Source organism: Artibeus jamaicensis, unplaced genomic scaffold (genome assembly GCF_021234435.1).
Source record: "Artibeus jamaicensis isolate MK-2021 breed Jamaican fruit bat unplaced genomic scaffold, CSHL_Jam_final contig_444, whole genome shotgun sequence".
Lineage (NCBI taxonomy): Eukaryota > Metazoa > Chordata > Mammalia > Chiroptera > Phyllostomidae > Artibeus > Artibeus jamaicensis.
Window position 1 is genome coordinate 4,105,559 of NW_026521831.1, and position 15,767 is coordinate 4,121,325.

The following is a 15,767-nucleotide window of genomic DNA, read 5'->3' on the forward strand; positions in this document are numbered from 1 at the left end:
CTCTGTGGGGCTTTCTCACCCACGGACACGTTTGCCCTGATTCAGTCCCTGTGGGTTTTAGCAGGATGGTGGGGGCAGGAGGGGCTCTGAGTGGGAGAGGGGAAGTGTCCCTGCTGTGCTCGGTGAGGGGACAGAACCCCCGGGAATCAGCAGTTCCCCCCTCACAGGCACTATCAGGGCCGCGTGGCGGGAAGGAGTTCCAAGCCAGAAACAAGAGCACCAGGTGCCTGGCACCTCTTTTGCCATGAAGCCTACCTTCTCTGAGCCCCCTTAGATTGTGGAACTTTGGGGGGTTCATCTCTAGCTACCACTTTCATTGTGGGTCCCTGGGTTTCAGACTCAGAGGGGTTCTGGAGACAGAGCCACCTGAGTGGAACCCCATCCAGTCTGTTGTGTGACCACGCTGTGCCCCACCTTCCTCATCTGTACACTGCACTCCATGCTTGCACTTGGTCTACAACATCTAGTTTATCACCCCAACAATGGAAGGGCAGCTGAACTGTGCAGAACCTCCCAGCATGTCCTTGGAGCCTCAGGACCCTCGCTGGTCAACGCACCAACTTTTTAAATGACTGGTCACCTGGGTTGTTCCAGCAGTGAGTCTGCCTTGCTCACGCTTCCTCCTCTTTCTCTTTGGATTCTGAACTGCTGGGTCCTTCCCCAGCCACTGCGCCCGCTTAGCAGCCCTCCACTTCCCCATCCTCCTTGGCTTGGCTTCAGCATTCCATGTACTTTTTCATTTTTTCCTTCCTCTCATGAAAGCAAAATGCTTTAATTATTTGTTTGTTTGTTTATTTATTTATATGGTGAGAGGCGCCCAAGCATTTAGCTGTTATCAATGATCAAGGTACATGTTGTAAACAAGTAATAAAGTTTGACTTCCAGTCAAGATGGCGGTGTAGGCAGTTGTGTCTTGCCTCTTCGCACAACTGCATCAAAATTACAACAAAAATATAAAACAACCATCACTCAGAACTGTCAGAAATCAAGCTGAGTGGAAGTCTGAAAACTACGGAATTAAAGAAACCACGTTCATCCAGACTGGTAGGAGGGGCGCAGGTGTGGAATGGGCTGGTCCCACACCCACGTGTGGTGGATAAAAATTCGGGAGGGACATCTCAGGAGTGAGGAGTCCCAGCCCCACACCAGACTCCCCAGACCAGGGTTCCAGTGCCAGGAAGGTAAGTCCCCACAGCTTCTGGCTGCAAAAACCAGTGGGGACTGAGTCACTGGAAGAAACTCCTGGAGCTCTAAGCAGTTCCTCTTAAAGAACTCACATGACTCACACACTCAGACTCACTCCCTCTGAGCTCCAGCACTGGGGTAGCACCTTGACAGGCACCAGTGACATAAAGGGAGGAACCGAAGTGTCTGGCATCAAGGTGAGCAGAGGCCATTGACACTTTTCTAAACCCTCCCCCAGCAGAGCCGCAGAGCCAGCAACCTGATTGCTAAGACTCCACCAGCCTGGTTAACACCATTCGACCTGCCTTGGAGATCCCCAAAGATCTGCCCCACCCGACCCACCTGAGACGCTTTTCCATATGAATGGCTGGTCTTGGCTCATGCATCGTAACTTCCTAAACTAGCAGCAGCTGGCATCAGTGAGCCCCAGGCCTGGCATTAGGGCCTAGGCCCAGGAGCTCAGTGAGCTCCTGCTTAGCAGCAGCCAGCCTGGAGTCACGGCTTGTTTGTTTCTGGGAATCTCCAAGCCCAGCCCAAGTAGCAGCCAACTCAGATTGCTTTGTAGCTCAGGCAGGGTGGCCCCAGGCAAAACACAAGTAGGGGCTGACCTTGGCCTGCACCACTTGGGAAACCCCAGGGCAAGTGCATCCAGTGGACAGCTGTAGACTGCATAGGAGCACCACCACCCTGCCCCTGCACAGCTGGTCCTCCATGGAGGGCGGAGGTTGGTGCTCAGTGGTCACAGGCGGTCCTCACAGCTGACTGGCCTGGGTAAATCCCTCTCATTGACCTGCCAATAGCAACCAAGGCTCAGCTACAAGAGGAGGGTGTACTCAGCCCACACAAAGGGTGCATCTCAAGTATCCAGCTTGGGTGACAGGGGAGGCTGTGCCACTGGACCCTACAGGACACCTGCTGCATTAGGCCACACTATCAAGACACGGAGTCAAAGCAGCTCTGCCTAATACACAGAAACAAGCACAGGGAGGCTGCCAAAATTAGGAGATATAGAAACCTGGCCCAAATGAAAGAACAGATCAAAACTACGGAAAAAGAGCTAAATAAAATGGAGATAAGCAGTCTGTGAGATGCAGAGTTCAAAACACTGATTATAAGGATACTCAGGGAACTCAGTGAGGACCTCAACAGCACCAAAAAGATTCAGTCAGAAACAAAGGGTACACTAATTGAAATAAAGAAGAATTTACAGGGAAACAACAGTAGAGTAAATGAAGCCAAGAATCAAATCAATGTTTTGGAACATAAGGAAGCAAACAAACAAACAAACAAACAAACAAACATCCACCCCCCCAACCAATCAGGACAACGAGAAGTAAAAAGAATCCAAAAAATGAGGACAGTGTAGGCAGCCTCTGGGACAACTTCAAGAGGTCCAACGTTCACATCATAGGGGTACCAGGAGGAGAAGAGAAAGAGCAAGAAATTGTAAATCTATTTGAAAAGATAATGAAATAAAACGTTCCTAAATTGATGAAGGAAATAGACGTGTAAGTCCAGGGAGCACAGAGACTCCCAAACAAGATGGATGCAAAGAGGCCCACTCCAAGATACATCATAACTAAAATGCCAAAGGTTAATGGTAAAGAAAGAATCTTAAAAGCAGCAAGAGAAAAAGAAGTTAGTTACCTACAGGGGAGTCCCCATAAGACTGTCAGCTGATTTCTTAAAAGAAACTTTGCGGGCTAGAAGGAACTGGCAAGAAAGTCAAAGTTATGAAAAGCAAGGACCTATAGTCGAGATTGCTCTACCCAGCAAAGCTATCATTTATAATAGAAGGGCAGATAAAGAGCTTCCCAGTCAAGAAAAATCTGAAGGAGTTCCTCATCACAAAGCTATTATTATATAAAATGTTAAAGAGACTTATTTAAGAAAAAGAAGATCAAAACTATGAACAATAAAATGGCAAAAATGCATATCTATGAACAATTGAATCTAAAAAATAAATTACACAAACAAGAAAAACAGAGACAGAATCACGGATACAGAGAGCCTTTTGATGGTTGCCAGATGGGAGGGGGGTGTGGGGGGATGGATGAAGAGGTGAGGGGATTAGGAAGCACAAATAGTTAAAGAACAGCCATGGGGACGTACAGTACAGCACAGGAAATGGAGTAGCCAAAGAACTTACACACGTGACCCATGGACGTGAACAATGATGGGGGCATTGCCTGAGGGAGTGGGGGGTGCTGGGTAGAGGAGGCAAAGAGGGAAAAATCGGGACAACTATAATAGCATAATCGATAAAATACATTTAAAAATAAATACATTTCGGCAACAATTTGTCTACGAATTGTAACCTCTCGATGATGTATCTGATTCCCCCCAGAAGTCGAACTTCTTTGTCACCCAACTTTGATTCATATTTTAATTTTTTAAAAAGCAAATGGCCTGTATAACACGTTGCCACGTCGAGCTGATTGCAAGTGCTGTTTGGGTTGCGGCCAACGTTTTAATTTATGCCGTCGGAGATGCCCCGGGAGCCCCTGACCCACTTGGCTAGCAGCTGCAATCCACACCTCTCTGCCCCTGACATTTTATACTCCGTAGTTTTCTTCATGTTGGATGGATTTTTTCGTTAAAGGAATTGTACATAATGTACGCCAGCACCTTTTTAATGGTGTGCCTTTACCCGAAGATAGAGCCGGTTGGTGGTGCTCCCTTTGGGCCTGGGTGTTGCAGCGGGTCCTCTTCCTGCGGAAAAGATTCTGGAGCCTGATACCCCCCCCCCCATACACACACTGGCGCATTCCTTGTGCTAAATACCTCAGGACAGGACAGTGGCTCAGAAGCAATCTTCTTTGTTTGTTAACACACCCTAGCGGCACCACAGCTCCCCATAAATAAAACATCACTGACATTACAATGTCATGTTCACCAGGACTCCAGCCCCTGACAGGGGCTCCAGGAGAAGGCGGAAGATGTCCCTTGGCAGTGGGTTCTACTGCGGCACAGGCCAGTGGTCAGGATCCTTTCTCGTTGGCAGTCCCCTCACGTCCTCCAGGCCTGGTGGCATCCGCAGTCCCTGGTGTTCTGAGGCTGGGAAGGCTGGCAGGAGGCTGACTGCTTCCCCTTTAACTTAAAAGAGGCTTGTAAGCACACGGTTGTATTTTTAGCTGCTTGGAAAGGGCCTGAGCGGATGCACAGGGTGCCAGGCTATGGTGAGGAGTTTAGCAGGCATGACTGCGGGGATATCAGAAGTGACCCTCAGATACTTGTACGTTTCTTTACTTGTGCCAGTGCTTGGTTCTGCACACAAATAAGAAAAAAGAGAGATGGCTGATAAATACATTTAATAAATGAGAACAATATAAATAAGATTAGAACCAATGTCAATGTAGACAGAAGAATGAAAACATTCAAGGCACAAGGTTCTAATGTTTGATTTGCAAATTTGGCTCTGAGCTTCCTGGCAGTCAAAGAGAAAAGGGAAACAATGAATGTCATCATCAGGGTGGAAAGAACCACAGTATTGCTTCAGGGGAAGCAGAGTGTTTCTGACATGAGTCTGGAAGCAGTTTCTCCTATGCAGTTGTGTTTCTCAATGTGTGGTCCACTGTGGGGGGTAAGGGACCCCTGCAGACCCACAGACCGAGTGAGAACACACATTGAGTCCAGTTCCTAGTAGTGCATGATGCACGATCTTACTTATTTTTGTTTTGTATGACCGATGTCTATTTCATATTTAATACTCATTGATTTATTCAAAGTTACCAAATGTACTTCCCATAAATGACATCTAGCACTTTCCTGAAGTTAACTAAGGACTTCATTTCAGCATTCCGTCCGGAAGTCTGCCTTCCTGACCAGATTGCAAAATTCCTGCACATCACAGGTGTAGGTGAAGAGTTGAAACTTCCTGAATATTGGGTAAGGACTCTGTTATCAGTGAATGATGAATACGGTCTTGAATTTATGTGGGTCTTAGAGGTTTCTAGTCTGGTAGCGGTAAGTGTATCGGTAGAATACCTTTTAGGTTTTAATCTTGTTAACCTTTTATTTTCTTGGTAATTGCTTGGAAAATGGGAGGGGTCAGGTAATGAACTACAAACTCATTTGCTCCACTTAAGTGGGCATGATAATCCCAGTGCCCAAGCTTCTAATAACATAACTTTAAACTCCATGTAGCAAAGCTGATAGAATCAAAAAGAGAAGCAGACAAACCCACGGTGGCAGTCGGAGAGCACGGCAGTCCTGTCTTGCCACTGGGAAGAACGAACGGACAGAAAATGAGAAGATGCCGGAGACCCAGCGTCCCACCCACTGCACTGCCAGCCCGAGCGGCTCGAGTGGCATTTGCAGGGCACTGGCCACGACGCGAGCAAAATGCACATTCTTCCCAAGGGCAGGGGAACCCTCGCCGTGACAGACCATATTTTGGCCTATAAAAACAAGTCTTAATAAATTTCAGTGGTTGGGAATCATAAAAACATGTTCTCTGACCACAGCGGAGCAAAGCCAGAAATCAATAACAGAAAGATCTGGGAAGTTCCCAAAGCGGTTGGGAAGTAAACATCACACTTTTCAATGATTCATGCATCAAGGACGGAATCACAAGGGGAATTGAAAAACATTTTGAGATGAAATGACAACGTAAGCAAAATATGGAAAGCTTGTGGTGCAGAACCCAAGTCATGCTTCAGGAGAGGTTTACAGTGCTAAATTGGTACATAGAAAAGGCCTTGAATCAGGATATATGATCTTTTACTTCAGGAAATTAGAAGAAGTAGAGCAAAGTAAACCCAAAATAATGATAAAAGGAATAATAAAGATAGAGTAGCAAGCATCGAAATAGAAAACAGGGAAACAATAGAGAATATTAATAGAACCAAAATTCAGTTTTTTTTTAAGATTTTATCTTTAGAGGGGAAGGGAAGGAGAGAGGGAGAGAAACATCAATGTATGGTTGCCTTTCTTGCGTCCCCTGCTGGGACCTGGCCTGCAGGGAACTGGCCTGCAACCCCAGTATGTGCCCTGACTGGGAATCGAACCGCGATTGTCTGGTTCGCAGGCCCGCGCTCAATCCACTGAGCTACACCAGCCAGGGCCAAAATTCAGTGTTTTGAAAGATTAATAAAATTGGCAAGTCTCTGCCTGGACTGATTAAAAAAAAGAAGAGAGAAAACTCAAATTACTGATATCAATAATGAAAGGCAGGCCATGGCTACATGGCTGACCAACATTAAAGTAATATTAAGACAATACTGCTAACATCTTTATGCCAAGAAATGCCACTGTTTACATGAAATGGACACGTTCCTTGAAATAAACTACCAAAGCTCACTCAAAAAAAAAAGGACTGCCAGTGTAGCTCTATGTCTATTAAAGAAATTACATTTAGGGACTTCCGCCAAGGTGGAGGCATAGGTGGAAACACTTTGCTTCCTCGCACAACCAAATCTAAAAACAACAAAGTTTTAACAACAATAAACACAACCAAACCACAGAAAATCGAACAACACGAAGTCCGAAAATAATAAACCACTCAGCTAAACCGGTGAGAGGGGCGAAGCCAGCAGTGGAGCAGGTTGGGCAAAAAAGATCCCCCGACCTGGATCCCAGGTGCGGGGTAGCTACAGGCGGACCCAGGGAAGGCACTGCGTGGCTAGCTGTCTGTGGTCCCGCATTTGCGTACAGATAAACCAGTGAAGAGATGAACACTGAGACAGACCGTGCAGGCCCCAGTGCAGGGCGGCAGGCTCACACATTTGCGCTCAGATAAACAGGCAGGGCGAGCAGTGAGGTGGACTGGGTGAGCGGAGAGGACCACCATAGTCCTTCTCTGACCCCGCCCCCACATACAGCGTCACAAACCAGCGACCTGGGTGGCCCCACCCTGGTGAACAACTAAGGCTCTGCTCCTCATATGTAACAGGCACAAACAGATCAAAACATGGCTCAAGAACAATTCAGAGCCCCAGAGCCAATAAATCTAAGTGATGAAGAAATAGCCAAACTTTCAGATGCACAGTTCAAAACACTTGTGATCAGGATGCTCACAGAACTGGTTGATTTTAGTCACAAATGAGAGGAACATATGAAGGCTAAACTAATCGAAATGAGTGGACATGCACAGGAAACCAGTAGTAATGAAAAGGAAATTGGGATTCAAATCAAGGGAGCAGACCACAAGGAAGGAAAAAATGACCAAACAGAAACACATGAAGAAACAAGAATTGAAAAAAATGAGGAGAGGCTTAGGAACCTCCAGGACATCTTTAAACGCCCAACATCCGAATTATAGGAGTACCAGAAGGGGAAGAGGAACAGTCATGAGTGGAAACCTTATTTGAACAAACAATAAAAGAGAACTTCCCCATTCTGGCAAAGGAAATAGACTTCCAGGAAACCCAGGAAGCTCAGAGAGTCCCAAAGAAGTTGGATCCAAGAAAGAACACACATCATCATTACATTAGCCAAGATTAAAATGAAGGAGAGAATCCTAGAATCAGCAAGAGATCAGGGGACAGTCACCTACAAAGGAGTTCCCATCAGACTGTCAGCGGATTTCTCAAAAGAGACCTTACAGGCAAGAAGGGGCTGGAAAGAGGTATTCCAAGTCATGAAAACCAAAGACCTACAACCAAGATTGCTCTATCCAGCAAAGCTTTCATTTAGAATGGAAGGACAGATAAAGTGCTTCTCAGATAAGATCAAATTCAAGGAGTTCATCATCACCAAGCCCTTATTATATGAAATGTTAAAGAGACTTACCTAAGAAAAAGAAGATAAAAAAGATGAACAGTGAAAGGACAGCAAACTCACAGTTATTAACAACCACACCTAAAACAAAAGCAAATTAAAAGGACAGCTAGATCAGGAGTGAACCTTAGAAGTGAAGATCATGTGGAGGGTTAGCAACAGGGGAGTGGGAGAAGGAGAAGGGGGGAGAAGGTACAGAAAATAAGTAGCATAGACGGTAGATAGAAAATAGATAAGGGGAAGGTAAGTATAGTAGGGGAAATATAGAATCTAAAAAACTTGAGACACATGTTCATGAACTAAAGGGGGGAATGCTAGGGAGGGGTGTGCAGGGTGGAGGGGAATGAAGGGGGGAAATAGAACAAATGTAATGGCATAATCAATAAAATACAAAATATATTAAAAAAAGAAATTATATTTAAAAGTTAAAAACTTTCCCACAAAAATCAAACAAATGAAAAACTCTCTAGGCCCCGCTGGTTTCACTGGTGAATTCTAGCAACCATTTAAGAAAGGAATATATTATTTGTATACTAACTCTTTCTGCAAATAGGAGGAAGGAATAGTGTAACTTATGAGGTTAGCATGACTCATAACTTACCATATCTGAGCCATACAAAATATACTCTCTCTTTTGGTGGTAGGAGGTAAGGATTGGAGGGTTTTTTGCATTTGGATATATAGTTGTTGTTACAAGAAAAGAAGACTATAGATTAATATTCCTCTCAGACATAAATCCTTAACAAAATTTTAGCCAATTAATTCAATAATATATAAAATAATAATAAATTACAACCAAGTGAGTTTCACTCTAGAAATGGAAAAAATCAATTAATGTAATTGATCACATTAGCAGACTAAAAAGAGAAATCAGAGGATCACCTCAATAGATGCAGGAAATGTATCTGACAAAATTCAATACCCGGTAATGATTAAAAATCCCAGCAAACTAGTTACAGAAAGGGACTTCCTAAATTTACAAAACCTTACAGCTAATGTCATAAATGGTGAAAACCTGAGACCATTCCCCTTAGACTAGCAACAAGGCAATGACATGCACGTTTTCCACACCTGCTCATTGTTATATGTGAGGTCCTAGACAATGCCATAAGGCATGAAAAGGAAATAAGAGGGATACAAACTGGAAAGGAAGCAGTGAAATTCGCCAGACATTATCTTCTATACAGAAAGCTCTGAACAGCTAGGAGAGCTGATATTAGTTTCATAAGGTTGCAGGATACAGGGTCAGCATGCAACCATTAACTATGTTTCTACATAATTCAATGAATAACTCATTTAAATGTGGAAAAACAGTATCATTTACAATTATCAAAGAAAGATTTAAAGGATAAATTGAAGAAAATAGGTGTGTGTATACCAAACACTATAAAACATTGCAAAGAGAAATTAAGGAAAATTCAAATAAATGAAGCGGTACAGTTTATTCTATTTTTTTGTAGATCACCAGACTCAGTATGAAGCCTCTCTGCATTAATCTATGTATTCAAAGACATCTTAATTGAAATCCCAGCAGGATTTCTAAAAATAAAAATTGATAAGCCGATTACACTTCGGTCCCCTTTGAAGTCCTCACCATGTGATACACTACACCCATCGAGGGTTTTTTTCCCACTGCTTACAGCAGTTTTTGAACTCATTGATTTTGGTGCTTTTTAGTGCTTCTGCTGTTTTGTTTCATCTCTTCCATAGCAGCAAAACGTTTCCCTTTGAGGACTTTTTTCATCCAGGGGAACAAAAAAGTCACTTGAGGAGAGATCGGGGGACGAGGGAGAGAGGCTGGGGAGTCACACCTTTTTTGGTCAAAACCACTGAACACTCAGGCAGTGTGGGCAGGTGCGCTCCATCATGAACCACCCAGAATGAAACGGGCAAGTGTGTTGAAAGTCTTAAAAAAAATTCACTGAAGCTGAACGCAGCCTCTCACAACAACACCAGCTGGTGCACTGGTACAGATGGGCTCCCAGCACACTCACCTAGTGGAGGAAGCCTGTCCTACAAGCGGCCCACCCTCCAGAAGATAATCCCCGGTTTTGGGGGGTCCCCTCGTATGTTTCTCCTAACACACAGAGGGTGGGGCACTGAGGGCACGGATGAGGCCAGGACGTGGGATGTTAGGAACATTCAAGTGAGTCAGGCTGAACTGTAAGATCATGTGGCCAAGGACACAGCAAATTCTTGGGCTCCGCCTTGACCTCAGATTCCATCCCAGAATCTGAGTCTAGGATGGAGCCCAGGAATCTGCATTTGATGAGCCCCCACGTGATCTGACACATGATAAATCGAGAGGTTCTGGTGCAGAACATTAGGGAGAAAATGACTACTGGCTGAAGACAGGATCCTAAAGAAGTGCCTTGAATGAATCTAAGTGCTAGAGCCTCAGTCAGACATAAGGTCCCTGAAGCTGGTGATGGCTGTGCCAGCCAGACTGAGCCCAGGGGGGCTCCGGCCTCTTGGCAGAGGCATAAGAGTAGGGTGATTCTGCAGTTCCCAGCGCAGGGACCTGGAACCGGAGATTGGAAACCTTTCCCCGGGGGAGTTGGGGGAACCAGGTTCTGGCTCACTGGGAGATGGGCAGGGAGCTGCTGAGCCGTCCCCCTGAGTCCACATGCCACCAAACATTTCTCGGGACTGATAATTAGCATTCGCGCCTGCGTGTGCATGCGGACTGCGTGTCATAGAACAACTGCACACTCCGAGGGGCCTGGAGACCCAGCCTCTGACAGGGGGAGCCGGTCTGAGGGTGGGCGATGAGCTCCTCATTTAGGGGTCTAGAGTTTCCCATGGGCCTCACTGCGGGGAGCTGGAAGATGGAGGCCCTGCTGAGGTGGCAGCAGGACCCCATGACCCGGTCTCTAGTGGCCCAGCCTCTGCAAGCTTCAGTGTTCTCATTAGTCGAATTGAGCCACGAGTCCCTGTCCTGACTGCGTGGCTTGTCACAGCCTCCCAGCTGGCCCTCAGCCCCAGCTCTCCTTATACCAAGCCCCATGGGGGCCAGGCTCTGAGCTGGCCACCCCAGGCCCTTTCACATTTGGTGGCAGCCTCTCATGGACTCTGTCCCCATCACGGCAGGCTGGGCTCATCCGTGGACACGTCCCCAGCTGAGCTGCCATTTGACATTTACTTGCATGCTTCTGATTAATACTTGTCCGCTCTTAGACCACAAGTGCCACAAGGACAGTGTGTAATCGCCGCTGTGTGCCTGGCGTGCGGCACAGGGCCTGGGGCTCTGCCGGCGCTCTGCCGGTAGTGCTGAATGATGCACTGAGTGGGGATGAGCAGTCACTTCCGACTTCCTCTTCCTCCTTCCTTTGCTTTGGTCTCAAGCCTCTTCTGGGCCACAGAACACTCTGAGAACTCGACTGAAGTGCTTCAGGAACATGCATGTGGGCACAGGCAGGCCGGGAATCTCGTCCCTTCCAAAGCTGTCCACAGTCCCCTGGTTGAGGGCTGAGGTCAAGCGCCAGGCTCCACGGGGGGCCCCCGTTGACATTGTCCTTGACCTTCAAGGTCCTGCCCATATGGGGCAGGGCCTGCAGAATGACCTCTAATGGAGGCCTGCAGAGAAGACAGGGATAGGAGAGAATACACCGCACGGAGGCTGGAGGTGGATGATGAGAGAGGCTTCATGGGAGATGGGGCTGTGCCTTTGCCTGGAGACAAAGGACTGCATCTGTGTTGCGCTGGACGTGCCTTACCCCTGGGCTTTACTCCGAGCCTGAGTTTGAAACCTGTCCCCTCTGGGAGTTGAACTCAGAGGGCGGAGTCTCAGGGTTTTTCAATGGAAAGGAGCCCCAGGCATCCTTTGGTCAAGCTGCTTTGGACCCGGGTGAACAGTGTGGTCCACAAATGGGACAGGTCTGCCCAGGGCAGACAGCGACCCAAAGAAAAGACGCAGCTCGAGTTCCCCTGCAGCGGGAAGACCCTCTGTGAGCAGCAGGGTGCAGACAGGACTGCGGTGCCCGGGTGTGCCGTGGGTGTCACTTAGCTGCAACCCTCTAGGGGCCCTGCCCGGTGGGTGGGGAGCATTGCTAGTGTCAGGGGGACCCACTGGGTGCAGCAGTATGCGGACAACACTGGATGGTTTCCTAACCTGTGGTTTAGCAAGAACAGCCCATGGGTGGGTGGAACGTGACCAAACCTACACTCCAGGACAAGAGCTCCTTGCAGTTGTGACGGGCTTTAAAGGAGGTCAGGGGACTTGGTCAAGGGCTCCTTTCTGTCCTCATTGAGGAGCCAGTGAGGCCTGCTTGCCTGCGGACCTGGGAAAGCTGCTCTGGGCCCATCCACATCACCCCATGGCTTTGGCCTTGAGCAAAGCCATGGGTCTATCCTTGGGCCTTGGCTTTGTGTCCCTACGCTCCCCCTGCCCATGGTAGTAGTTCAGTGTCCCCTGGTGCAACCTGCCTCTTGCACCCGAGAGCGCTGGTCCCCAGGAGGCTTTCTTCCCTAGTGCTGGTGGCAGAAGTGTCAAAACCCTGCCCTAAGCCTGAGGAGGCATTTATTTCATTTCCTGCTGGGAGTTCCATCTGGAAACACACCCCCCACTGAGTACTAACAGGGCCTCTGTGCCACTTCCTGTGTAACACCGTGAACTGTCCCCCCAGGAGCAGCGGCCCGGAGCAGCTCAGGGCCTGTGCTGTTTCCACACTTCACGTCTAAGGCTGAGAGGGCTGTAAACGCCTCTGTAAACGACACCCCTGTGTGAGTGGTTTGAGCAATTATGACTGGCCTTGGAAAGCAGCGAGGGCTCGGGCACCTTTCAGGTGTGCCCTGCAGGGGCAGGGAAAGGCGAGCGGTGGGAGCGGGCAGGGCACCTGGGGGAGGCAGGATGTTGTGCAGACATCTGGATGCGTCTGGCTCTGGCTGGGAGGTGGAGCGGCTAACAGCCGGGTGTCCTTCCCTGATTGAAATCATGTGGAGTCTTGCTTAGCTCCTCTTGGGAAATGCTGTCCTAGTTTGACTGTGGGTCTCCCTCCCCACCCCCGCCGGCTGCCTTCCAAGGAGCCTGTTTTGTAACAGTTGGCCCCGGCTCTCCTGTTCTCACCCGGAGTGGAGAGGAGACTGTCATCCTCGCAGCAAGGCCTCATGAACCTGCGGCAGAGACAGGACAGGGTTTTCACTGGAGTGCCGAGTGCGGAGGGCGGGCTGGGAGGCTTCGCTGTGACAGCGAGGTCCGCTCTCCCTAGAGAGAAGTCAGTGCGTCGGGAGACCGGGAAGCACGCGGACAGGAAGAAATCCTTCCATTCAGCTGCCACTTCTGGTGACGGCAAAGGCCACTGCTGGCATCTCCCTTGTTCTTGGTGTGAACACAGTCTTGCGGGGGAAATATGACAAGTTCTTTTTCCCTCCCGAGAACTTCTCATGCAAATGGAGCTGCGATCAGAGTCAAGTTCTCCCCAAATAAGGAACTGCTTTGGGAGGAGAAAAATGCAGGGGGTGCTTTCACACCTTTGGTCCCCCCTCCCACCCCCCAAAACCACACTGCTCCCCATCCCCACCGACTGGGACTCCTTGTCTTGGCTCTACCTTCCAAAAATGAGTAAGGACTTTTATTTCTGACTGTGGGCAAAGGAGGGAAGACTTTGAGGCTGCAGGAGCTCTGCCTTCCTCTGCCACTCTCCGAGACACCTGGAGCGGAGTGAGGCCTATGACAAGACTTCTGGAATGGAGTTATGGATCTGAGACGTGCCAGGACCCTGCCCTGCTGCTGGGGACGAGAGAGATGCCTGAGTCACGGCCTTATTATTATGGTTTTATTTTATCTTTCTGGGAAAGGAAGAAGGGAACGCACTGAGCTGGGGAGCCAGAGAATGAGGTTCCTTGCCTCCCAGAGTGACGCCACGCCCTGGGTCTCTGCTTCCTGTCTTTATCGGGAAGGTGCCCAGCGTCCCCTTGCCTCTCAGCATGGCTCAGAATGAAAGAAAAAGAGATAATTACACGAGGTGTCACCTGGTGCAGGATCTGAGCTGTCGGTGTGAGTCAGATCCTAAAGCCCAGAGACTCCTCTGTCATCACAGACTCACTCAGGTGGGCGGTCAGTGGAAAGCTCGGAGGTCTAAGGCCTTCCTTTCTGGGGGGACCAGAGGCCCAGAGAGGTGGAGGGACTCGATGGAAGAGACTTTGAGAAGCAGAGAGAGGTGGGCCTGGGGTTGGAAACACAGCTCCTGACTCCAGTTTGCTTTGGGGCCGCCGCATGCTCATGCGTCTCACCCACCTCCAAAAGAAGGGAAGAAACCTCGAGGCCGTCGGGCACCCGCTCCGAGCTGGCCACTGTATAAACAGCTGTTATTGGACGTTCTCAACAGCCCTAGGAGATAGGGCCCAGTGTGGTCCCATTTTATAGAGGGGGAGCTAAGGCTCAGGCCGAGTAAGCGGCTCACTCAGACTAGGGTGTGCCAGGCTGGGGTTCGGAGGCAGGTCTTTCCGACTCTGACACCCTGGGCATCCGGCCGCAGAGAAGGAGGACCGGACGGTTCCTGGTGGCCTTTCCCCAGAGCCTGGGACTGGGCAGAGCTGCTCCGTGCTGGCGCTGGTGCCAGATCCGAGGGCCCAGCCCTTCTGACGCCCGCTGCCCCTTCGGCAGGGATGTGGTCACTGCCTGCTGCCGGCTGTGGAGCAGGGAGTTGGGTATGGGGATGCCCGGAAGGTGTCCGGGGTCACCGTTGGCTGTTTCCTCCCTGCAGGGTGGGTGCTGCAGCGAGGCTGACCCCCAGCACCCTGAAACCACAGACCTTGAACTAGAACACAAGGCTGGCTGCCCGAGGTTTCCTCCGCTCTTCTCCATCGGCCTTGGGTCCAGACCCACCCATCATTGAAAAGGGCATTCCAGCAGGGCTCCCTTCCCTGGTTCCCCCAGCAGGGCAGCCCCCGGGCTGAGAATGAAGGGCCCCCGACTCGGTTCCCTGCTCTTCCCTCTCCTGGGCAAGGCTCCGCCTTCAAGCGGCTCCACCCACTGGGCAGCCGGGTAGCCTGTGCGATCCCATCCTGATGGCCAGCTCAGTTTAGGTTCTTACAGTGCTCTCACTTGCAAACTTTCAATGTTTTAATTATTTTACACATAAATATTTATCAATTATGTATAGATAAAATTGTATATGCCCACAGATTTATATGCTATGTATAAATTCTATTAAATCACACATATAAAATATCAATAGTTAGATATTACACATTACATGTGTGCTACATATGTTCTTATGCATGTTCTATAATATAATTGAACATATAAATATATGCACTTAGATATATGCTTTATATATTTCATATACTTTTACAGTTTTGAGTGTTCGAATATCAGCTCTGCTTCTCACCGCTGTGTGTCTTTGGGCAAATTACTCAACCTTTCTGTGCTCAGGGCACAGAAAGTATAAATAACATAAGCTTTTTATTAAAATAACGATAGAAAAAAATGTATTCATATTTATCTCAATAACAAAAAATCTTATTGTGATACTCACTTAGGAAAATAGTCTTACAATATCCGCCTGTTGCTGTTATCCCACTCACTTCTCCCACCTTCCTGCGCTGAGCCCACCAGCAACCCGGGGCCTGCACAGCCCCTGCTCCCGTCCTGGCCGGATGCTAATGATGTCTGCAGTTGTGCCAGCTCTCCAGGCCAAAAAGAGCATCTCTTTCTGTGTGGCAGAGGAGTTATTCTAGAAATCTCTATTGGCTTAGCTCCAGGCACTGCTCTGTTCTGGGGCGAGGCACGAGCAAAGGGAAGACAGCCTTCAGTTTGCTGAGCGCCTGCTGTCGTGAAGAGACAGGGGGGAGAGAGAAGAGGAGACGGGGCAGAGGTGGAGACGGGATGGGGTTGAGCATGTGGCAGTCCCTGCTTCTCT